The following is a 25,195-nucleotide window of genomic DNA, read 5'->3' as shown; positions in this document are numbered from 1 at the left end:
ATTTATTCCATGATAAATATTTCAATGTTTACATCATGTAGCAGTGTGTGCATAAATATTGAGAGGCAAGTTGTAAATGTAAAGAGGACACAGTCTTCCCTGGGAACCTGTGCCCTAGTTCTCTGCTGCATGGTGTACTATTAATTATTCAGCATTCAAGAAAGTCTTCCAGGGAGGCCGTGTCTGGCTCTCACTCTCGCCGCCATTACAGTACGCTGAGCTCCATAGAGACAGCACCGGGGCAAGTGAAAGCTGGACTGGCACAGGGCAACTCTGTGTCTTTCTGAGGAAAAATAATGAAACATGGGCAGAAGAGATCTTAAGAAGCTGAGAGGCAAAATGTCTTCACAGCATTCTTGTGCAAACTTGTCAGGAGCAGCACAAGAAGCACAACGAAGATGCTTCGGTCAAGTTCTCAGAATTATCTAAGATATGCTCAGAGAGGTGGAAGACCACGTCTGCTAAAGAGAAAGAAAAATGTGAAGATATGGCAGAGGCGGACAAGGCCTGTTATGAAAGAGAAATGACAACCTGTATCCCTCCTAAAGGGGAGACCAAAAAGAACTTCAAGGATCCCAATGCACCCAAGAGGCCTCCTTTGGCCTTTTTCTTGTTGTGTTCTGAGTATCACGAAAAAATCAAAGGAGAACATCCATCCTGTCCTATGCATTGGTGGTGTTGTGAAGATGCTGGGAAAGCTGTGGAATGACACAGCTGCAGATGACAAGCATCCTTACGAAAAGAAGGCTGTGAACCTGAAGGAAAAATATGAAAAGGATATTGCTGCACACCAAGCTAAAGGAAAACCTGATGCAGTGAAAGAGGGAGTTGCCAAGGCTGAGAAAGGCAAGAAAAAGAAAGAGGAGGAAGATGAAGAGGATGAGGAAGAGGAAGATTAAGAGGATGAAGATGAAGAAGAAGATGATGATGATGATGAATAAGTTGGTTCTATCACAGTTTTTTTCTTGTCTATAAAACATTCAGCCAGGCGCAGTGGCTCACACCTATAATCCCAGCACTTTGGGAGGCCAAGGCGGGCAGATCACGAGGTCAGGAGATAGAGACCATCCCAGCTAACACAGTGAAACCCCATCTCTACTAAAAATACAAAAAAATTAGCCGGGCGTGGTGGCAGACACCTGTAGTCACAGGTACTCGGGAGGCTGAGGCAGGAGAATGGTGTGAACCCAGGAGGCGGAGCTTGCAGTGAGTGGAGATTGTGCCACTGCACTCCAGCCTGGGCAACAGAGCAAGACTCCATCTTAAAAAATAATAATAATAAATTTTTTTTAAATAATAAAACATTTAACCCTCCTATACACAACTCATTTCTTTTAAAGAAAAAAACCGAAATGTAAGGCTATGTAAGATGAGTTTTTAAATTATACAGTGTCTTTTTTTGTATAATTAACACACTAACCCACTGTGTCTTTAAATAGCCCCTCCTGGTGGTATTCTCAATAGCCCCTAACCTTGCCTGGTACAGTATGGAGGTTGTAAATTGGCATGAAATTTAAAGCAGGTTCTTGTTGGTGCAGAGCACAAATTAGTTATATGTGGGGATGGTAGTTTTTTACATTTTCAGTTGTCTCTGATGCAGCTTATGCAAAATAATTGTTATGTTAACTGAATACCACTTTAATTGCAAAAAAAGTCGCAGCTCTTTTGTTGTCATTCTGAATACTTACAAGTATACATAATTTTTTTTATTAAAACGAAACAAAGAGACCCTTCCACTTTGCCTTCTGTCTGATTCATCTCCTACCTCACTGACCATTCCTCCTCCTGTCTCCAGTCCATTACTCCTTCCCATGATCCCATCCTTAGCTCCCTGTATCTTCTCCTTATCAATTTATCTCCTTAGAAAATTTACGTGGTTGTACAGTTCAAGTACCTCTTCCATATGTTTCTTCTCCATTTTACTTCTTGACCCTCTTAGGTGACAGATAGTCGAGATTTAAAGATTCTGGCATTATCTCAAAGCAACATATCTAAAACCAAACAAATCATCTCTTGGTCTTGCCATTTGTGACACGGTTCTGCTGGTTCACTGGGCTTGCATCTTCTAGTTAGGGTAGGTTTCTCCCATTCTTCTATTTTCTCAAATGCAAACAGACAGAATGGAATGCTCTGATTCTTTTTAATACAATTGCTTTACCTCTCTTATCCTGCCCTCTTTATTGCCACAGCTACTGATCTAGGATACCACTTCTCACCTCACATGGCATCGATTGAGCTGACTTCTAAATGAGTTCCTGCTTTCAATCTCTCCCAGACCTAAGCCATTCTTGCACAACCAAATGCCTGGATAATATAACTAAAACATATTCCATCACGTGATTTCTCTATTTAGCAAGACTTAAAGCAAAGTGCAAACCTTTAGCAGGACATTCAAATCCCACCACCATGTGGGAGTTCACCAGTTGATCCTTACTTGTTCCATTGTATTTATCTTTCTCCATTCTACTCTATGGGCAGTTTACTAAAGCTAAGCTCTTCACTTTCCTTAATAAACATAATGTGTTCTTTCCTATTCCTGTTTTCCTTTAGCATCTCCCTCCCTTGGAACTATCCATATCTAGCATCTTCTTCATGACCAAAATTCACACACAAACCCCATAAGCTTGTCCTATAATTACCTGTCTCACACCCTGACTCCCCTCAGCAGGTTAACAGCTTAAACTTGGGGAACCAAGCCTTGAGCAACCAAACAAATTTAAGACACAAGGATTTGTCAATGACAGAAGTTACAACAGAGGCAAAGCTATGGGAAAAAACCTGAGGTTTTGGATCTGCATTCATACTCTCTCTAGATTTCAAACAGACATGCAAACAAGCTTCAGAATTATTAATACTTTAAAAGATGTTGTATATATTAATTATAGCCAATAAGAGTTATCTAGTTTGATATTTCACACCTTACAGAAAATAAACTCGATAATTACAAAGGGCACAGATTATTTTGTTTTTAGTTTTGTTAATAAGAATCTTCCAAATTTTTTTTTTAAATACTCATTTTGAAAGCACAAGAGTTCTATTTAGCACTTTGTAAATATAGATAATAATCTCATTTTTTAATTGGAAAACAAATCTTATAGCTTTATAAAGCAAAGACTTCAGGATCATATTCTCTAGTTTTCAAGGGTGTATATTTATCAATTAATAATGAATCTATTCACTCAGCACCTTATCCTTGTGTACAACATTATGAAATTGATGGTAAAGTTCAATTTGTCATGCTATATTTTTACAACCGCAGGCCTGTGTTAACTATTCTCTGCAAAACAGAAAATGTTGTTCTAAAATTTATTGAACAATTAATATGAAGAAATAAGTACTCCCTTGAGTATTCCCTTTGTACAAAGAAGTTTAAACAAATTGCCTAGCTCATATAGATTGTAAATTCTGGTATTCAAATCAAGTCTGTGTGTGGTTCTAGAAGCCATGGTACAAACCATTACCTCCCATTGTTATCTGCAACATGGTACTCCTTACTCATTCTGGCTAATTAAGATATAATTTTGACATACTTACCTCCTAGAAGAAATTTATCCACAAGAGGATTACAGTTAAAAAGCTATTCTTTCCTCATAGTAAATGTCATCTATACAAACGTGTGGCTTACATAAAATACACTATAGACTACAAAAAAGTTAATACATGTAGTATTTCCACATGTACACTGATTGAGGCCCTGAGATATAGATTGGGATAGTTTGATTCAATTGGGGAAAACTTTTAGTAAAAATTTATCTTTAAATCTTGAAAATTAGATGCAACATACTTGGAAGGAAGAGATGGGCTAATTAAGGACTGGGGACAGGTTGGCAGATGTGAATAACAGTGTGAAGTGAAAAAGAGAGAATTGAATACAAAGCATAGCACGGGGGTTTCGCTGACCAATGCAATGACGGATTTGAGTGAAAGAGTATGAACAGCACAGCCACATGACCATAGAGACACATCGAGTAGGGTCATGAGTCTTGCATTTACTCAGGGGACAATTTTGAAGATGGGTTTTGAGAAATAAATTTCCCATACATATTCAACCAATTTGTAGTTATATAAGGTGTTATGGTCTAGAATTTTGGCTATTTAAACTATTGCCTAGCAGGAAATAGGGATGTCAGCATCACGTGGCAAAGTATAAGAAATGCAGAATCTGTGGCCAACACCATTGACGTACTGAATGGGAGTCGGCATTTTAACAAGATTTCAGGTTAGTTTTGAGAAGCACTGTGGCTGTGTTCCAATCTGATTTGGTTATTTCCTTATCATGTAAATTTAGACCAATCCTTTCATCTCTAAGCCTAAGTTGCATATCTCCAAAGTTGGGAGAAAACTCTGCCATGCTGATTCAGGGGATTTGTAGAAGGATCAAATGAAACAAACCATGTGAAAGCACTTTGAAAGCTATAAAGCATCATTAGACATCTCCCCTGAAATGGCCATCTGCATCCAGGAGAAATTCAGCTGTCTCCACTGTCCCTGTACACAAAGGAACGCTCAGGGAAGCATCTCACTTAGTAAAACAAATATCTAGGTTTATTACAGAGTCCGGGAGCTGGATTATCCCAGGAGATTCACAGGGTGATGCCTGACCCAGCTGCTCTCCAAACTAAACCCATCACAGGAGCACACCTGTCCCCACTCTGCGATGTTCCTGTTGACTCCCTCACACTCTATCAGTGGAGGATGGCAGGGAAGCTGAGGAAATAGGACGAACTGGGAGCTGGGATTCCATGAGGGCTAACATGTCAAGTAAAAGGTTACAGGCTCTAGATGCTCTCCAACAGTGACAGCAAAGTGTCCCATAGCAGATTTCTCAACCCCAGTGATAACTGTCACCTTGGAACTTTCTAGCCCAGGAAACTACCCTATAAATAAAGTTTCCAAGTTATTAAAAGTTAACATATCACTTTCGCAAAATTTGTGTTTTACAGGATCCTGCCCCTAAAGATGTTTAAGGAAAAGGGTTCTGAGGTCAGGTGAGTTCAACAGAATCCTATTTAACTTTGCCTAATCACGAGTTTTCCAAACATTTATTTGACTGTGGAACATTCTCCTGTAGTCTTGTTTATTAATAGACTGCAGTTTAAGCAGCAGTCCCACTAAGAATACATTTTGGAAATCACTGTCTTTTATGGTTACGAGATCTAATGTAATCTCAGTAAACACAGCAGAGCATAGCATAGCATGTGTTTGTGGAAGCCTACTGTTCTGGGCCTGAAACTTCTTGTCCACAGAAACTGTTTTTTACTGTTCAACACTTAGTGCAGTGCAAGGCACTTAGCCATCTCTCAGTAAATGTTTGTTACATTTTTAAATATCAAATAGAATTTATTTATTTTTTCCGTGAGAAAAGACTTCTTTACACCAACAGGACAAAGAGAGTCCTTAAAGGGGTTTTGTGTGGTGGATATACATATATATATATGTATATATATATGCACACACACACATTTATATGTGTGTATATATATTCCTTTATTGTTTTTTTCTTTTTTCCTTTTTATTTTTGATACACGGTCTCACTCTGTCACCCAGGCTGGCGGCAGAGCAGTGGTTCTATCTTGGCTCACTGTAGCCTTGGCCTCCCTAGGCTCAAGTGATCCTCCTACCTCAAGCTCTCGAATAGCTGGACTACATGCACATGTCACCACACCAGGCTAATTTTTTTGTATTTTTGTAAATATGGCGTCTCATCACGTTGCCCAGGCTGGCCTCGAACTCCTGGGCTCAAGCAATCCTCCCATCTCAGCCTTCCAAAATGGATCTATATATTCAAATAACTTATTTGAGCTGATTATCTGCTACCACAAGTAATAAATAGGGAAAGGCAACCCTAAAAAATTATGCATAATAATACTGTCAACTTGGTCTTCTCCTGTATCACAGTTTCTAAACATTTGGAAAATATCATGTTTCAGTATGTCTAAAGAACCAGAAATTACCTTTTTTATTTTTTTAAAGACAAGAGCCAGTGTTGTTCTCTATAAAACAGTGTAGGAGTTGAATTTTGAACAGAACAGTCTACAGGGACTTGGACTCAGTATTCAAAGTTTATAGTCCTTAGTTATCAAACTGCTGGTAAAGTAGAAAAATACATCCAGGGGGGCTCGATTGTTCTAAATCATGGCTGTTTGGCACCATGTCCTTGGCCCCTACACTATGTCCTGAGAGGCATTTCGAATCTGCAAAGCTACCAGAAAACAGGAAGTGGGGGTGAGTGGGGAGGAGAAATGCGCCTTCTAAACTGAAAAAGGAAACATGGATGCTGACGTTAACAAAGTTTCTTCAAGGAGAGAGCCCTAGGTAAGCAAGCGTAACTTTGAAGTGACCCACAAACATCTCCCTTTAAAGAACGTTCTCCATCTCACCCAGATTGTATTTCCCATAACAGGAAATAAAAGCCCTTTGGGTTCTGCTAGAGTGAATGATTTTCCACAGTCACAAGACCGAGTGTCTAAATATTCCTAGCAAGCTCATGTATTTATTGAATCCTGCTTTTCAAGCTTTTTTTAAACCTTGATCTTAGAAGAATGAGAGAAATATAACCTGGAAGTAAAAGTCCAGGTTTTCTTGGGCTCAGGAAGGGATTTAACATAAATTGCTCTATTAGTAAAATGTCCTTTGTTACAGCCCCAAGGAAAAAAGAAGTCACCATGGACAAAGGGTTTTCTAAAATGCTGTTCCAAGAATCCTACTGGTGTCTCACTGAATCTCAAGGACTGCTATTCCATGTAACGCCCCACTCCCGTTTGTTTAACTTTCTGCTATATTATTTTCAAATGTTCCCATGATGCTACGAATAAGTAAACAATATTATCTCAAGTCTCCAATTCAGATTTAGTCTTTTCTTATTACCTTTACATATGACATCAGACTTTATACACTGTATTTAGGAAAGCATTTATATAGAGATATATACATACACTTTTACATAAAATCTTTCAAACAACGGTGATGAGCACTAGCTTTGGATTTATAGATATAGCTATTATTACTGTATTATTCATTTAAGACAAATACCAACTAATGAGAAAAAAATCCAAAAGAGCCTCCATAACACAGGCATTAAGAGCATTCAGATCTGGGAAAGATAGTTAATCTCTTGAAACTCACAAAGTGGAGATAATATCAGAGCCGACAGCACAGAGAAGTGTAAGAATTACAAGAGGATGTATTTAAAATACTTGGCCTGCTGGGCATGGTGGCTCACGCCTATAATCCCAACACTTTGGGAGGCCGAGGAGGGTGGATCACTTGAGGTCAGGAGTTCGAAACCAGTCTGCCCAACATGTTGAAACCCCGCCTCTACTAAAAATACAAAAAATTAGCCAGGCATGATGGTGCATGCCTGTAATTCCAGCTACTCTGGAGGCTGAGGTGGGAGGACTGCTTGAGTCCTGGAGGCAAAGGTTACAGTGAGCCAAGATCGCGCGACACTGCACTCCAGACTGGGTGACAGAGCGAGACTCCATCTCTACAATAAAATAAAATACTTAGCCTTATAAATGCTAGCTACTATTATCTACGTCGCTGTTGTTTTTAAACCTTTATTATTATTAAAGCCCTTAAAATTGAAATGATTTTTAGTGTGCCTCTTAAGATTGCTATTCAATAGACATTTTACCAGTGCCAAATATGAAGAAGCAATGGAACAAAGCTAATGTCACAGCCTAAATTAGAAGTACGAACAAGGTTTTCTGAGTTCTCAGCCTATTCCTTTCTAATCTGTTCTTAGAACTTAGCCAACACTGAAAAGCCAGCACTTCTGAATGAAGGTAAAGGAATCTACCAAAAAGTAGGTTACACCAGTTTCCTAGGAACCAAAGTTACGTGAGCCGTTCATATATGAATTGGATTCATCTAATTCATTCAGTTTGAATTTGAGTATTTACATTAAAATTTATGAAAAATACAAAAGCATTATATATATTGCAAACTTATATTCACCATATGTTGTTGTTAATGCTCAAGCAGGAGCAAAAGAAAAAGAAAAAAAAGTACAAAGGGAAAATGTGTATATTTCCCCCATAAGTAATTTTTGCTTCATTCTGCTTTGTGCTTGAAAAATCATATGAAAATATCAACAATATTCCTATTTTAAAATCCTCTCATTTTGTTTTGTTGTTGTATAGCATTTATAGATTCTGGAGGCTGGGCGCAGTGGCTCACACCTATAATCCCAGCACTTTGGGAGGCTGAGGCCAGTGGATCACCTGAGGTCAGGCCAGGAGTTCAAGACCAGCCTGGCCAACATGGTGAAACCTCATCTCTACTAAAAATACAAAAATATTATCCGGGTGTAGTGGTGGGCACCTGTGATCCCAACTACTCGGGAGGCTGAGACAGAAGAATTGCTTGAATCCAGGAGTTAGAGGTTGCAGTGAGCGGAGATTGTGCCATAGCACTCCAGCCTGGGTGATAAGAGTGAAACTCCATCTCAAAAAAAACAAAAACAAAAACAAAAACAACTTTCTGAGAGACTTTCACTCTCGTATTTTATATTTGATGGATTTTCCCCAAGATTTTAGACCAAATATCAAATCTTCCATATAGTACACAAATCTGGCACATAATGGGTTCTCAAGATACATATTTGTTAAATTAAAGAATAGCAATTTATTGTGAAAGTGCCTATGCTTACACACAATAGGCCCTTAATAATAAATGATTTTTGAATCTGAATGTTATTCTTTGTCTACCAAAATGACAACAGAAGGATGATAACATGGTTGACCATCGGTCAAGTGGAAAACCTTCTAGACTCCATCTACTTATCTGCTGTAATGGTAAGGTTCCTGAGTTCTGTAGGCAGCTCTTGAAGGGCAAATCAGATGAAGTGGGCCTAACAGTGTTTCTTTGGTGTGGGATGGTCCATAAAGACTTCCTTGAAACTTCACTTTGAAATACGCTGCCCCACCATCCTCATGATAACTTTGTATTGATCAGTCTTTGAGCCATAGGCTGAAGTACAGTATAAAGGGTGATATTTCTTACCCCCATTACATATGACTTAATATCTTTTGTCTAGAGACAAAAGTTATATCAGATATATTTAGAGAAAATGTATGCAATGAGAGTGATTAATGTATCATGACTTACAGATATCATGCCTAATACGTTTATTAGCTATCTTTACATATTTTTGAAAGTTCTAATGTTGGAATGAACAACAAATTGACCAAGAGCTAAACACTAATGTGAAAATTGAGGAGTGCTGGAGATAGCCAGAGGGCAGGGGATTGTGAAAGACTAAAGAAAAGATGGATGAGAAATATGAATACAAAGAAGTTATTAGAGAAGTGAGATCAAACCCAGAAGAGAGGATGGCAAAAGTCAGAGGAATACCTAACTAAGAAATCAGAGTATCAGAAGGCTTCAGTTACGCTGAACTGGAGAGTTAACCTTGTTCCCTACAAACTATGCCTGTCTATACCGGGCTGAAACTATCCTAAATTGGTAGGTATAGTGGGCCTTGATTACAGCAAAACTCTTAATAAAGTCTTTAAAGATAAATTTGTAAATGAAATAAATATCACAAAGCATAATCTTTTTCTAAGACTTGTCCTATTGCCTTATCTATGTATAGCAGACACTTATATGGAAAGAATGAGGACTGTGATCTGGGGAATACCACATTAAATGAATTCATAGCTGACTGATAGCATATTTATTAATCACTGCTTTACTATCATCTCTATTGAGAGTTATTGGAAGACAGAGATCATGTAATATTATCTTTGCAACCCTGGTCTGAGCAAAGGGCCTAAATACCCAATAAATATCTGCCAATCAACTGAACCTGGAGGGAGATAACTACCAGCTTATCTCAGAACACGGATGTTCAACTTTTTCATCTGTGATTTGAATGAATACCTAAGAGGTTTTAAGCAAATTAAATGTGTGGATAACACAAAAGCTTAAAGGATAAGGTGCTTTAAATACTTGATTGATCAAGAGGCCACCACTACTCATCTTAAATACAGCAGTTAACGGGAACTATAGCAGCAATAGTAATTGAGCATTTATATGAAGTCAGCAACATTAGTAACAACTAGATGCAGAGGTAAATTGAGGGAAAACCATGTTGCCTGCCCTCAAATGAGATTATTTCATTTTTTTCCTCTGAATGCCATTTAAATAAGTAATAAAAATTTAAAATGTAGTGTAAGTCCTTGGAAATATATAATATATGTAATTAACTCTGATTTAAATTTCAGATGAATTTGATCAAACATTGAGAAAAGGTTTGAAACGTTAATAAAAACAGAAGCATGAAACTTTAATTTTTTTTAAATTAAACTGCTCCTTTTTAGGAGCAGTTTCATGGAAGTGCCCAAAAATAATTTTGCAAAATGTAGTATTTTTTGAGTGGGCACCAGACAAAAGTGTTGAGTGACCATCTAATAAGAAAAACTGATTGTTCCCCAGTGTTGTTAGAAAAAAAAATTATAGCATTAATAGGTTTTGAAATAGGCCCTTGCCTGGACTAAAATTTGGCCCTAATAGGATACAGGGTCCTTCTGGCACACTTTGAGCTTGGGATAGAGCCATAGAAACTGAGAGACGCTACCTTACATTTGGAAGCAGTTCTACTTTCTTAGCGAGACGATCACAGCAAACTTCTGTACCTGGAGGGCAGTGGAGATCAAGATGTGGGAGCCTGGGTTTCTGACTGACCTTTCACCAAAGGGTACCCATTTCACAGTGGTAAAGATGATGGTCTTAGCTTCCCCTTTCTTTGATTTCAAAGGTTTATTTCCTGCCATCTCCCACAAAATAAAAAGACCAATTCAGAGGTAAATTTCTGTATTAGAAATGGAAACTTCTGACATAAGCAGAAATGTGCAGAGAGTCATATTTCTGACTATGTAATTTTACCCTCTGTTTTCAGGAAGAAATTTAGAATTTTCTTCTCCAAACTCATAATTTTTCTAGTATATTGTCATCTCAAAGTGACAGCAACTTGAAGGAATAAAAATTTGAGGGAAGGAAAATTAAAACATCACTTTCAAAGAAAACAGATTGCCATGGAGTAGTTCTGAGGAGTTCAGAAAAGCGGTCCAATGACTAGCATGTTGCCAGATCATTTGCCAAAATGTTGACATGAGAGTTCCCTGAAAACTCTGTCTTACGTTTCCAAAAATTTCAGTGAGGAAATTGCTAAAAGAATAAACAATCAGTTCAATTGCATACAGGGAAGAATAAGGTCTACATCCAACATGCATATTCTCTGTTTATAGCTGGGAATAATTTAAATTACTTTCCTAGCATTCCTTTTCTCTTTTCAAGTATAAACTCACTCAAAAATTCAGTAAAAATTGATGATCTAGCAATGTTTCTCTGGCTGCCATACAGTATGGGCAATGAGTTCTAGACTCCAATTTATTGGTTTGTCAGAAAGTTTGGTTATTTTCATCAATTTAGCTTTACATTTAACATTCCTCTGCTTAATTGAAACCATGCGGACATATTTGGTTAGCATGACATTCCTACAAAACTAAAAAGGGCACTTTGTCTCAAATTCTGCACAGTTTACCAGTAAGTTATATTTTTCTTGCAGTAACAATTAAACACACACTTCGCACTTTATAGCAAGTCCTTCCTAATCCCTATTATCAATGGGTACAACTCAGGTTTGACAAATATCCAGTCAGCTTGGTGGGGGAAAGCGCATTATCCATAATTTTGTTTTAATAATTGAATAAATGGTCTTCCGGGGACTGATCCCAGGGTTTTAAAACATGAACTTTGGAAAATTATGACCATTTTAGGAGCTCACTTAACCTCCTTTCTCTATTTCTTGTCCTCCCGGGATCCTGCTCTAAGTGCTGGCAAAAGGTTGAGATCTGAGGGGTAAACTAGTAAGTGCTACAATTGATTACTGCCTGTCTTCTTCTTTCTTTTTCAATCCCATTGTGGAAAATGACTCTGGATGGGTTTATGAAGTGAGTTTAGTGAGAAACAGGTTTCTAGGATTTGTACTTTCTCTGCTTTGGCAAAGTAACTCCAAATAAGCCCAAGATGCACAGCAGGATAGCTTGTAGAGCTAACATACAATATTTTGAGATTGACTGACACTTAAAAAAATGTTCAATCTCCTTTTCCTGTTAAAAACTAATGCAAAGAATAAGGTGGAAACACGAGAGGAGGTATGATCAAAAGGATGAATAAAAAGGACCCCTCAGAGACAATGACAAGCTGAGTCAAATTACAATCACTCCACACTATCCACAGAAGTTGGAATTGGCCTCTGGTATCTACCGTAGGCCCCTGCCAGAGACAGAGCCCTCATTCTGTAGCAGATATGAACTGAGTGCTTACTCCATACTACTCCCCTAGACACTACTGCTACACATTTGTAGCCACAGGGAGATGAATTAGACAGATAGGGCCTTGCTTTCCTCTACTTACATTTGAGTTACCCACCTGCTTCCTCTGCATTGTTGGGTGCGAGTGTGACCAAGTACTGAAACCAGAGCACAGTCACTGTGACCATCATGTCAGAGGCTGAAGCAGGGAGGTCACATACCAGCCATGAAGGAAGACAGTTGGCCTGAGTGGCTGACCAGGTCCAGAGAGGGCCAGACGTCAGTAAGGAGGGAAAGAGTCAGGAAAAGTGCCAAGGGCAATAGTAAGGATTCGTGACAGGCCACCAAGCTAGCAGTTCTCACCAGGGAGCTCACAGGCTGCCTCCTGCCCCTGGCTTGTTTGCCCTCATCCCTTTGCACAAAACCAGAGATCTTCCAGCGCGTAAGTTTGATCCTGCCACCCCATTCGTAAAACACATTAAGTGAGTTCTCATTCATTACACTGAAGGTAAAATAAAAACCTACTGTTAAGGCCGGGCGCGGTGGCTCACGCCTGTAATCCCAGCACTTTGGGAGGCCGAGGCGGGCGGATCACAAGGTCAGGAGATCGAGACCACGGTGAAACCCCGTCTCTACTAAAAATACAAAAAATTAGCCGGACGCGGTTGTGGGCGCCTGTAGTCCCAGCTACTCGGGAGGCTGAGGCAGGAGAATGGCGTGAACCCGGGAGGCGGAGCTTGCAGTGAGCCGAGATTGCGCCACTGCACTCCAGCCTGGGCGACAGAGCAAGACTCCGTCTCAAAAAAAAAAAAAAAAAAAAAAAAAAAACCTACTGTTTACAATGCCTTTGTAATTGGGTCTTTTGCTGCCATCCACCCTTGACTTAATACTCCAACCATTCTGAATGTTTCTACCATAACTTATGTGCCTTTGCCCATGCTGTTCCCTTTGAAAAGAATAATCCCCTACTCCATCCTGCTCTCCTCACCTCCTTGCCTAAAGCTGTTATAATTCCAGGTCTTGGCTAAATGTTACTTCTTCCAGATAACCTCTTCTGTCCCTCTAAATCAGAGCTTCTAGGAAAGCAGTCTTGCAATCAATGCATGTTTAAAATACTTCTGGGCCAACTCCAGATTAACTGAATCATAATCTCTGGGACTGGGACCCAAGAATTGCACTTTTAGCAAGCATTCCATTTATACTGAGGCACATGTAATGTTTCAGGACCATTGACTTAAACTTTGAGATGATATAAAAAATATTAAACAACCCATACAGTACAGTCACCAACCAATCAAAATGGACACAGTGACCAATCAGGACAGATGCCATAACCAATCAAAATGGACTCTGGCTGTTGATCTCCAATATGTACTAGTATGCACAAACAATAGTCAGCTGCTCCTATGCCATGTTTCATTCCACCCTACCCTTTCTCTGAGCCAGAATATACTGGCTGATTTTTATTTAGCACTTCTTTCCTGCATCACCCCAATTAACTTTCAAGATAATCCTGCTATTATTATTTTGATTTTACAGAGGGCAAAACTGGCACAGAGGTGTTAAGTAACTTGCCCAAGGTCACACAGGCAGTGTGTGCATTAGAGTTCAAATGCAGCCTGGCTCCGGAACCCTATCCTACACTACACCTAGCATGGTATGTCTGAGGCTGCATTTCAATTTCCAGTCCAGATGTTTGACCTCTCCAGTTCACTATGATCTTCCTGGGGGTAAAACCTAGGACTTAATAGGTGGTCAGTAAATATTTGGAGAGTGAAAGAGATCAACTAATCCAGTGTAGGATCAAGAGGAGTAGAGGAGTAGGAGGCTGACTGACTTCTTGCACTATCTCCTAGAGTTCTGAAGCCATCTTTTATTTTTATTTATTTATTTTTTTGAGACAGAGTCTCACACTGTCGTGCAGGCTGGAGTGCAGTAGCACGATCTTGGCTCACTGCAAGTTCCACCTCCCAGGTTCACACCATTCTCCTACCTCAGCCTCCCAAGTAGCTGGGACAACAGGGGCCCACTGCCACTCCCAGCTAATTTTTTTTTTTTTTTTTGTATTTTTAGTAGAGACGGGGTTTCACCTTGTTGGCCAGGATGGTCTTGATCTCCTGACCTCGGTCTCCTTGGTCTCCCAAAGTGCTGGGATTACAGGCGTGAGCCACCGCACCCGGTGATTAAGCTATCTTTTAAAGGACTTCAAGGAAAAGGAGCTTGGGATGTTGCAGGAATGAAGATATAGGAACTATCTGAGGCCACTGAAATCCATGAACCTAAAAAGCACAAGCTGTAGAATTTGCTTTCCTGCCCCAAACATTTTTATCCAGAGTGATAAAAATGAAACTGACATACATACCATTGGCCAGTAAAACCATGTCAGAAAGGTTACAATCAACAGAGAGGCACCAGGCCTCAACGGTCCATGGAATTAATTTCTTGGAAAAACCTCTCCAGAATGCCTGTTGGGGAGCCAGACAGAGCCCACAGCCTCAGTATCAACACCAGCTGCGTCATGCAGATCCATTGCACAAAATCAAACACTCGACATCTTTCTCCAAAATATAAAGTCAGTTACTTCTCTCGGGTTGGAGCACTGTGGTTGTCACTTACACAGCCTTATCCTTCTGAAAGGTGGCCCCATCATGAACTTTCTGTAACTGCTGCAACACAGCACTCCCTCCTTCTGGCCTTCTTACCTTCACGAGGCCTATGTCAACCTCCCCTGCATTTCTCCCCAAAGTCTCCCCAACTCCAGTTTTACTACTTTCCAGGCAAAACTGCATTTCTGCTAGACAAACAATCTTCCTAAAACCCTCTAGAAGGGAGGCAACACTTTACTTCTACCCTCCTAGGGCTTCTGGTGGCCTCTGGTGGGCCCTGAGAATTAAGTCAACATAAGACAGATTAACAGGAGAAAAGCATACAGGAAAATGAAGATCCAAAGAGGTGGCACAGCCTAAGTGCTTGTATACTAGGTTGGACACTGAGAGGCAGTTGTAGAAAAGTCACTAAAATATATGGAATGTCTTTGTCCATTTGCAATGCTATAAAGAAATACCTGTGGCTGGGTAATTTATAAAGGAGATGTATTTAGCTCACCGCTACGCAAGAGGCATAACACCAGTATTTGTTTCTGGTGAGGGCTTCGGGCTGCTTCCTCTCATGGTGGAGGGTTAAGGGGAGCCCACGTGAGCAGAGAAGAGATCCCAGGATGAAAGAGCAGAAACAAGAGTGAGAGACAGACAGAGAGGAGGAGGACGTGCTAGGCTTTTTCAACAACCGGTTCTCCCTGGAACTAGTAGAGTGAGAACTGACCGACTCCCCCACTGCCATCCTCCTACCCAGGGACAGCGTTGATCTGTTCATGAGGGATCCACCTCCATGACCTTGAACACCTCCCATTAGACCCCACCTCCAACACTGGAAATCAAGTTTCTACATGAAATTTGGAGGCTTGTGTATCCAAACTAGAGCATGAGAGGACCAAAGAAAGATAAGAATCGCTTTAACAAGATCTGTGTATGCAGAATTCTCTCAGTCTTGACTCCCTATCTCTGGTGATAAGAATGTTTCTTACCTCCAGAATGAGCATCTTTCACATGAGGGATTTATCACCTACTTTTAGGAAGAAAAGGGGAAGTCAGTGTGCCCTTCTTGCACCTTCTGTTATTCAAGTGCCTTTAGTTCAAAATCATCCTTATGCCAAGTTGCATATTTGGGAGTGGCATATTCTGCTACCCTTCACCTCCTTTCATCAACATGCTATACTTTATACATCAGTCCTAAAGTCAATAGTTCACCATTACCCTCAGTGTAAAGCTTATACTCCTCACACTGACTTTCAAAGTTCTTATATTATTTCTGCCTTCCACCAAACACATCTGTTCAAAGCTGCCCCTGAGACTTCTCAATGTAAGCCAAAGTCCCTCACCCTCTCCCTAATGTCACTTCTATGACATCAGGGAACACAAAAGCATCTCTCTGAGCACCTATTTCCTCTCCCTGAAGAAGGTCCAGTTAGTGATGCTTCTTCCATAGAAACCCCTTGATCACTCAAGACCATGTAGTCCCCTCCCTGATCTGAAATCACGTAACACTCATCTTTTGAACCATCCCTTTTAACATTGATTATACACTGATTGATTTGTAGTTGAACTGCCCACACTCAGCACAGCACAGTGCAGTGCTGCCCAGCGGCATGATACTTGGTGAGTGCACTTTAACTTATAATGGGTTCAAGTCCTTTGTCTTAGTGACTCCTTGCTACCTTAAAAAGTATTCAGATATTTGGCCAGATGCAGTGGCTCACACTGGTAATCTCAGGACTTTGGGAGGCCAAGTTGGGCAGATCACGAGGTCAGGAGTTTGAGACCAGCCTGGCCAACATGGTGAAACCTTGTCTCTACTAAAGATACAGGCCGGGCGCGGTGGCTCAAGCCTGTAATCCCATCACTTTGGGAGGCCGAGACGGGCGGATCATGAGGTCAGGAGTTCGAGACCATCCTGGCTAACACGGTGAAACCCCGTCTCTACTAAAAAATACAAAAAACTAGCCGGGTGAGGTGGCGGGCTCCTGTAGTCCCGGCTACTCGGGAGGCTGAGGCAGGAGAATGGCGTAAAAACCCGGGAGGCAGAGCTTGCAGTGAGCTGAGATCCGGCCACTGCACTCCAGCCTGGGCGACACAGCAAGACTCTGTCTCAAAAAAAAAATAAATAAATAAAATAAAATAAAATAAAGATACAAAAAATTAGCCAGGAGTGGTGACACGCACCAATAATCCCAGTTATTCGGGAAGCTGAGGCAGGAGGATCACTTGAACCAGGGAGACAGAGGTTGCAGTGTGCCAAGATCGCACCACTGCACTGCAGCCTGAGCGACAGGGCAAGACTCAGTCTCAAAAAAACAGTATTCAGATATTTGGAGAAATCTGACAATATTTATTTACTAAAATTCTTCTAATTAAAATTGGCATCTTGGCATCCAACTCAAGAAAGAAGTCCAGAAATCAGTGCACAGAAGGATGCTCTGATAGATCTCCAGGGTGGCAGTGGGACATGGAAGGAGAGGCACTACTAGTGGACCAGAACTAGGAGTATTGATAGTATTTAGAAGTCATTGTACATTCTTCCAACTACCCTCAAAAAGCCACACTCTTTTCCTTTATATCCAACCTCCAATGGTTCCCACATTGTTAGCAAAGTTGTAAATCTTTGGGAATAGCTCCCGTTCTCTTTATTTACCTCATTTTCCTAAAGAAATGCTTGAAGGATCCAGCATTAATCCTGGACAGCTCCCGTCTTAGTCTTAAGAGATTTTCCATTGTTTTCTGTGCCTAGACTGGACCTGAACTATATCTTATCTCTGTTTGGACTTGGTATCTTACAGTTGGTCCTCTCCTAGGGCGAGGGAACAACTAGGGAAAGGCAAGATTTGGGAAAATAAAACTTAGGATTCACTTCCCTAACTGCACTTTAACCTGACAACATATCAGCTCTGGCTATAGCCCATTCCCAAGCCTCCCTCACACACCATCGGGTGACACCATCCCCACCATTAGCTTCCACTGAGATTTAGTCTAGAAGGGAGGGAGCACAGCTGACCTAACTACCTAAATATAGGAACTAATAATTGAAATTAGTGCATGAAACTGGTATAAGCAAATATCAAAATTGCAGAAGTTTTGTTTTTAAGAATAGGTTGTGATGCTTTCAGAACTAGGAAGAGCAAAAGTGTAGAATTCCAAGTGAATCATCCAATTGGATGAAAAGGGTGAAGTCTTGTAAGTAGTACTATATACTGACTATCTGAAAAGGCTCACTTCGATAGCTGCAAGTTTTTCAGTCTGATTCTAAAGTACACATTTCCATTACAATCCCGTCGGCTATTTTTAATCAGTGACTTTTCATAGTAGAGCGAAAATCAATTAAATTTAGCCTATGCTTGAAATGCCATAATTTTTCTATCCCTGAGCTAAATAAAAAACTTCCTCTTACCCTGTGAATCAGAAAAACAAACAAACAAACGCAATAGTTGGAGGGACAGTGAACAAGAATCCCAAATGCCACTTTAACTCTCTGGTGACCGCCCTTTCCTGTAATGTCTTCTGCCATCCAGGGCCTCCATATCAAGGTCTTCCGTGGCCTACACTTTACTATTTGATTATCTCTTTCCAGAAGATAATTCTATTTCCTATATACATTTAATATAAACATGCCATTTAAGAAGCAAGTAATTACAATAAAAAACATATATACATTCAGGGAGTGCTTAGACAACTCAAATTTCATCTGGCTAGGGGGTTTTTGACAATGATAAACCACTAGACTTTTGCTTTTTTAGTTTACAAGGTCATTAGGCAAGTTGAGGGGAACTAGAGTCTGCATGTGCAGTGGGGCACATTTGAAGACCCTCATAATTTGTCAGGAATTAGACTCTTCCAAAGAAATATTTTACATTTATTAAGGATTTGATTCCCCCAAAGTCTTTCTGATTATATTACCCACTATAAGACTAAAATCTGAACAGTTTATCATTGTCAGTAGGTTTTCCCAAGAGAAATATATATATATATATATATATATATATAGAGAGAGAGAGAGAGAGAGAGAGAGAAAGAGAGAGAGAGAGAAAGGGTCTCACTCTATCACCCAGGTTAAAGCGTGGAGTACAGTGGCATGATATCTGCTCACCTGCCTCAACCTCCCCTGGTCAGGTGATCCTCCCACCTCAGCCACCTGAGTAGCTGGGAGTACAGGTGCACCACCACATCCAGCTAATTTTTTTGTTTGTAGAGAAGGAGTTTTATCATGTTGGCCAGGCTGATCTCAAACTCCTGGGCTCAAGCAATCCACCTGCCTCCGCCCCACAAAGTGCTAGGATTACAGGTGTGAGCCAATGAGCCACTGTGCTTGGCCCCAAGAGAACAATGGTTTTTTGTTTGTTTGTTTGTTTGTTTTTGAGACAGAGTCTCACTCTGTCTCCCAGGCTGGAGTACAGTGGCATGATCTTGGCTCACTGCAACCTCCACCTCCCAGGCTCAAGTGATTCTCTCCCCTCAGCCTCCTGGGTAACTGGGATTACAAGTGCCTGCCACCATGCCCAGCTAATTTTTGTATTTTTTTTTTAGTAGAGATGGGGTTTCACTATATTCGCCAGGCTAGTCTTGAACTCCTGACCTCAGGTGATCTGCCCGCAATTGGCCTTGCAAAGCGCTGGGATTGCAGACGTGAGTCACCTCGCCTGGCCCGAAGAGAACAATCTTTATGGAAAATAATATCACACATTCATGTTGGTAACCTTGGTTGTATTATCAAGATATCAGATGTATTAGAATTTCTAATTTCTAGGTTACCCATATTAGACAGAGGTGTAGTTAAGTTTTTGTCAGTTCGAAATCCTAGATAGAGGAAAGAGGTTGGATTAAAAGATAAAAAGTAAGACTGTTTAAAATAGAAAATAAATACCTAATTAATTTATGAAAAATATGCCATTGCCGGGTGCAGTGGCTCATGCCTGCAATCCCAGCACTCTGGGAGGCCAAGGTGGGCAGATCACATGAGGTCAGAAGTTCGAGATCAGCCTGGCCAACCTGATGAATCCCCATCTCTACTAAAAATACAAAACTTAGCTGGGCCTAGTAGCGCATGCCTGTTATCTCAGCTACTCTGGAGGATCATGCCACTGCACTCCAGCCTGGGTGACAGAGCAAGACTCCATTTAAAAAAAAGAAAAAAAGAAAAATATGCCATATACGTTATTGCTACTTTCAGTGTGGATTGATACTTAGATGAAAATTTTGCAAAAAAAAAAAAAGCGCTACATTTTTATTTGTGTTTTCACTCTGTCTAGTCAACTATGAGTTATAACATTTAAAAGGCTCATACATAATACACTCAAAAGTTCACTGTCTTGAAAATATAACTCCCTTTGGGGAGTCTGGCATGGTGTTCTTGGATTCTTGTCTTCACTGATATTTCATTAGGGTTATATCCATGAGTGAGGTCTTGGAAATCTGGTAACCAACCAATTTTTCATGGCATAATGTAACTAACTCCCTAGCAATATGGTGCTAAGACCAAGAAAGTGAAATTTGCTCCATTGTCTTTGCCTGTAGCTAAGAATTTCCTTTCAAAAAGACCACAAAGCAAGACCCAAGCAGTTTAATAATCCTGATGAAAACAGAGTGAGCAAAAGTAATGAGCATAGACAGAGAGACTGGGAAAACCAGAACGGCAGGGAAGGAAGCAGACACACAGAGGCAAAGACCATCAGTCACCAGCATGGACTTTATGCCGGGTTATGAACCAGGATATTGGGGAAAGAGAGGGGGGTTGAGAATAGGAGCTGGGAGGAGGGGTTGTTTTTAATATAGTGTTTTTCCTTTTGGTTTTTTCTTTTAATCCTGTGGTGTTGAAAGCGCAGCTTTCTCAAAGATGATCTGACCTACAGTCAACTTTATAAATCATTCTCCTAACTTCATAAGCTGAAGGTCTGCAAGGGAGATCTGTAATCAGCATGTGACCCATTCTCCTAACAACGTACTTTTCAAAAAATAACATAACATAAACTAAAATAAAAATGTCTAATATCCTTATGGTCAATGCTAGAAAACAAGTTCCAAGATGTGGTGTTTTGTCTTTTACTCAGAAAACTTCATATACATCAACACTACTTGAAGCTATTACTTGTTAATTCAGGGATCAATATCTTGAACATGATCTCCACTGACATTTTCTAAAATCAATAGACGCAGGGTGCAAAGCAATGAGAATATTGTTAATAGTAGGGTTAGCAATTCAGTTACCGCCTCAAAATTTAAAACTATGAAAATTCTGCTTTTAAAATTATAATTAATTTAATATGAAGTTTTCCAGTTATTTTGAACCATTCCTGTGTGTAATTGTGTCACATCAACCTACCAACTGACTAGTAAATAGGCTGGTTTCTGCATATCACTTATACAATCAAACATGAATCTGTAGGACAAGATGTAAAAAGCTAAGGTCGAGAGTAGCTCATTTGAGGTGCCACAAAAGTGCCAAAGGCTGTTAATAGGATAAAACAATAAACAAGGAAATATATAATAGGATTGCAAAAATAACAGCATGGTTCCAGATATAGGAAACTTTTAATGTCACTATGTTCTGTGTTGGTCATAGCCCTTCTAGCTTGCTGTGGCTGCATCTGGGTATTATATTTTCAAATGGACAAAAGAAAATGAGACAGTGTCCAATGGAGGGCAATTGGTTTAGAAGCCAGGAACTATGAAGAAAAGCTCCAAAAACATTTGTCACAAAATCATTTATGTGACAACTCGAGAAAGAAAAAGAGAGGGTCAAATATAACAGTATATGTTAAAGGTTGAAGGAGTAGTCTAGTCTCCACAGCTTCAGAAAACACAAGCACATAGTCTTGCTAATACTATGTTTTACTCAGTATAGAGCAAAAATGGAGTCGCAAAAAGAAATAGAGACAGTCAATTATTTACCCTGAGCCTCAAGCAGGGACTGTGTGATCATGTGCTAAGGGGGATGATAAAATGATTCATGGCTGGGTGAGGTGGCTCACACCTGTAGTCCCAGCACTTTGGGAGGCTGAGGTCAGGAGTTTGAGACCAGTCTGGCCAACATGATGAAACTCCATCTCTACTAAAAATACAAAAATTAGTTGGGTGTGGTGGTGGGCGCCTGTAATCCCAGCTACTCAGAAAGTTGAAGCAGGAGAATCGCTTGAACCCGGGAGGCGGAGGTTGCAGTGAGCCGAGATTGTGCCACTGCACTCTAGCCTGGGTAACAGAGCAAGACTACATCTCAAATAAATAAATAGATAAATATAAGATTATTTTCACCCAAAACTATGATTTCATAGATATCAGTGCACAATTCTTTGCCAAACATAACTTTTCATTTAAAACTTTTAGAGATCAAACCAACAGAAATCACTTAAAAGCTTTAATTTAGCTCATGACAAAGATACATAGTCATCCTTAAATATTCACTAAGTTTACGCTGGGCTTATGACAGTTTAGTGCACATTAAATATTGTTATAAATTATACACTCAAGATAAAATAATAAGAAAAAGCAGAAGAGTCAGACACCACTTATATTACTAAACATGTTAATAATAGCTTAGTAATCATATTTCCTAGCAGGTGATGACTATTACATGCAGTGTAACATGAGAAAAATGTTAAACATAAATAGTGGCACCAGAATTTGAAGTTGGCAGGGCTGATGCTATCACTAACATTTCATAGAAGATTTCCATATGCCATTTTTGCATAATGAAAAAGTCATAAATGTGCTTCGATTGGGCTACACACACACACACACACACACGCACGTGCACATACACAGGGATAACTCAGATTCCCTTGCCCCCAGACTCTCTTCTCCATGTCACTAATTAATCCATTTAGTCATCAATTATCTAAACATATATTTATGTCCCCATTATAGAAGAGTATAACTCCCCTTCTAAACTCCATTTCCTTGAATTCTACATACTTTACAAGCATTCACATCTCACTATATCAGGCTATAATTTTAATAAAATTTTGTTTTGTATTTAAGAAATTACTTGGTGGGAACTGATTAGAAGACTTTAACTTAAGTTCCTCTTGAAGAATTTTGTGTGTGTGTGTTTTTGCCAAAGTCCTTCTATTTTCTACAAATGATTATATTTTTTCATGCCCACATGTTAGTGATTGCTCCTAAAGTTGGATGCATGTTGTGCAGACCCGTAACAGTCATTCATGCTTAGGATCTATGTAGCATTTCCCATTTTTATCTATCCCCTTACCTTGATTAATTTTTCTTCCTAGCACTTAGCACTCCCTGACATTTCATAACAGGTCCACATTCATATCAAAAACCCTTAGGACCAGTTGTGTTTGAGAATTCAATTTAAAAAAAATTTATAAAGGCTTTATGGCATACTCTCATCAGGGTCTGTGGCAGCTCTCCATGATCAAACATTAATACTTCTTCAATGCAGTGCATGGATATTTCTACTAAGAGAGATAAATAAAGGCTACAAATACCTTCACCTTTTTTCAGGTCAAGTTCTGCTGCCAGATGAGTTCAAGTCAGGTCAGATTTTGCTGCCAAATGAGTTAGGAAATACCTTTTAGTTTGAAGAGCTTTTTGAGTTTCAGAATCACAGATAAGAGACACATAAAATTACACTGATGCTGCTGATGTGGAGACCACAGTTTGAGAACTGCTGGCACACTTCATAAGCAATATTTATTTTACAAGGCACATGTGAGTAATTATTTAAATTCCAATGCCCTTCAAAAATAATTTGAATTTGCCCATCTGTAAAAGCATGTCAGTGTTCCTATCCACTCTTGATATTCAATTTGATTTCCAATCCTAAAATGCATTTTCTTCCAGAGAAAAACAATAGGAGATCTCTTCTCACTCTTCTCTCATTGTAACTATGAAGCTAACTTTTTTGAAATTAAGTGAAACTCATGTTTAGTATTGTCCCAGAGACATCAAGGAACAGGTCTCCACAGAAAAGAAATTTCAGTATTCCTGTTTCCTCTGGATTTACTTGTGGCAGCTGCTTATTTTCTGGTAGCCAAAAGTCTTGAATTTCAAGCAACACAGAATAAACAATATAAGTTCATCTAAGCTTAAGGATCTAACAAAGTTGCTCCCTGTCCTGGCAGGAAATCTTTATGCACCAAAAACTTCATAAAATAATTTTGATTGCTCTTAGCAGTGCAAAAGAGGAGCTACACAGCTTTATTTTTTAAACTCTCTGATCAAAATTATCATTATAAAAAATATTTCAAATGTGGAAGATTTAAAAGTAAAGTCTTAGAAATCCATATCCTCCAAATTACTAGAATTACTTCTTTGGGCATAATTATACTTCAAAGAAAGTAAATGCCATTATTCACTTGCAAAGACAAGAAAATAAGTGTAAATCACTGTGAGTGCTTGTAACTCACTGGAAAACATCTAGAAAAAATATTTTATTACCAAATGACACCTAGGCAAAGCTACCTGCACAGCTTTCCCGTGGGAGGAAAATCATGGTGGAAGGAGAGGTAGCCTAGGCCATTATTTTAGGTGATTGATCCATGGGTGATTAATTATCATATACAAATATGGGTGTGACAAAGCATATAAAAGGCACTCAAAGTGCACATCTGGGTCACCTGATGCTCTTGTAGAAATGAGCGATGGATCCCTGAAGACCGAAGTATGCATAGTACCACAGTCAGGAAAAAGAAGATGGAAAAGGAAGGGTCAAAAAGTTGATGGCAGGATTTTTTTTTTTCCTGAAGTCAATTTATTTTTCTTTGAGCTAAAAGGACCCTGCCTGGAGGCTGGTGTAAAACAGTCCTGCCAGGAAGCCACATTCATCACACCAAGGAAAAGCACCACAAAGGAGACAGCGTGATAAATACCTGGTTTGGGGATCCCAGGATACAGTGTCCAGAAATTAGGATAAAAATGTATTTATGTCTTTGAAGCCTGGGCTCGAGCACAAATAATATTCTCAGCAAAGTTTGTTTCAAAACACTCAATCAATTCATTAGTTTAAGACATTAAATATATTAATTACACGTTGCTTCATCATATTTGAAAAAGGCTGATAGAGTTGCTCACTGACCAAGGACACACATGCAAGTTATTTGTTATGGTGATTGCTTGCTTTGCAGAGTCTGTGCCCTTGACCCAGCCCCATAGATCAATGTCAGGCCAAGTAAGATCTCCAGCAAAGGACAACATGAACCCTCTCCTCAAGGTTAGGCTTTCGAAGTTAAAAGCTTATCGTGAATTCTAGGATCAGACTGGCCTGGCTTTGAATTTTATCTCTAAATTTAAAGTTGTGTGACCTTAAGTGAC

At 39.6% G+C, this 25,195-nt stretch overlaps 1 pseudogene; it reads left to right on the top strand.

Annotated features, from left to right (window-relative positions):
• Positions 1-303: 303 nt before the first annotated feature.
• Positions 304-941, top strand: LOC708321 (high mobility group protein B1 pseudogene; annotated as a pseudogene).
• Positions 942-25,195: the final 24,254 nt, after the last annotated feature.

This window comes from Macaca mulatta, chromosome 4 (genome assembly GCF_049350105.2).
Source record: "Macaca mulatta isolate MMU2019108-1 chromosome 4, T2T-MMU8v2.0, whole genome shotgun sequence".
Classification (NCBI taxonomy): Eukaryota; Metazoa; Chordata; class Mammalia; order Primates; family Cercopithecidae; genus Macaca; species Macaca mulatta.
Note: the sequence above shows the minus strand (reverse complement) of the source record. Positions and strands in the feature narration are given on the sequence as shown.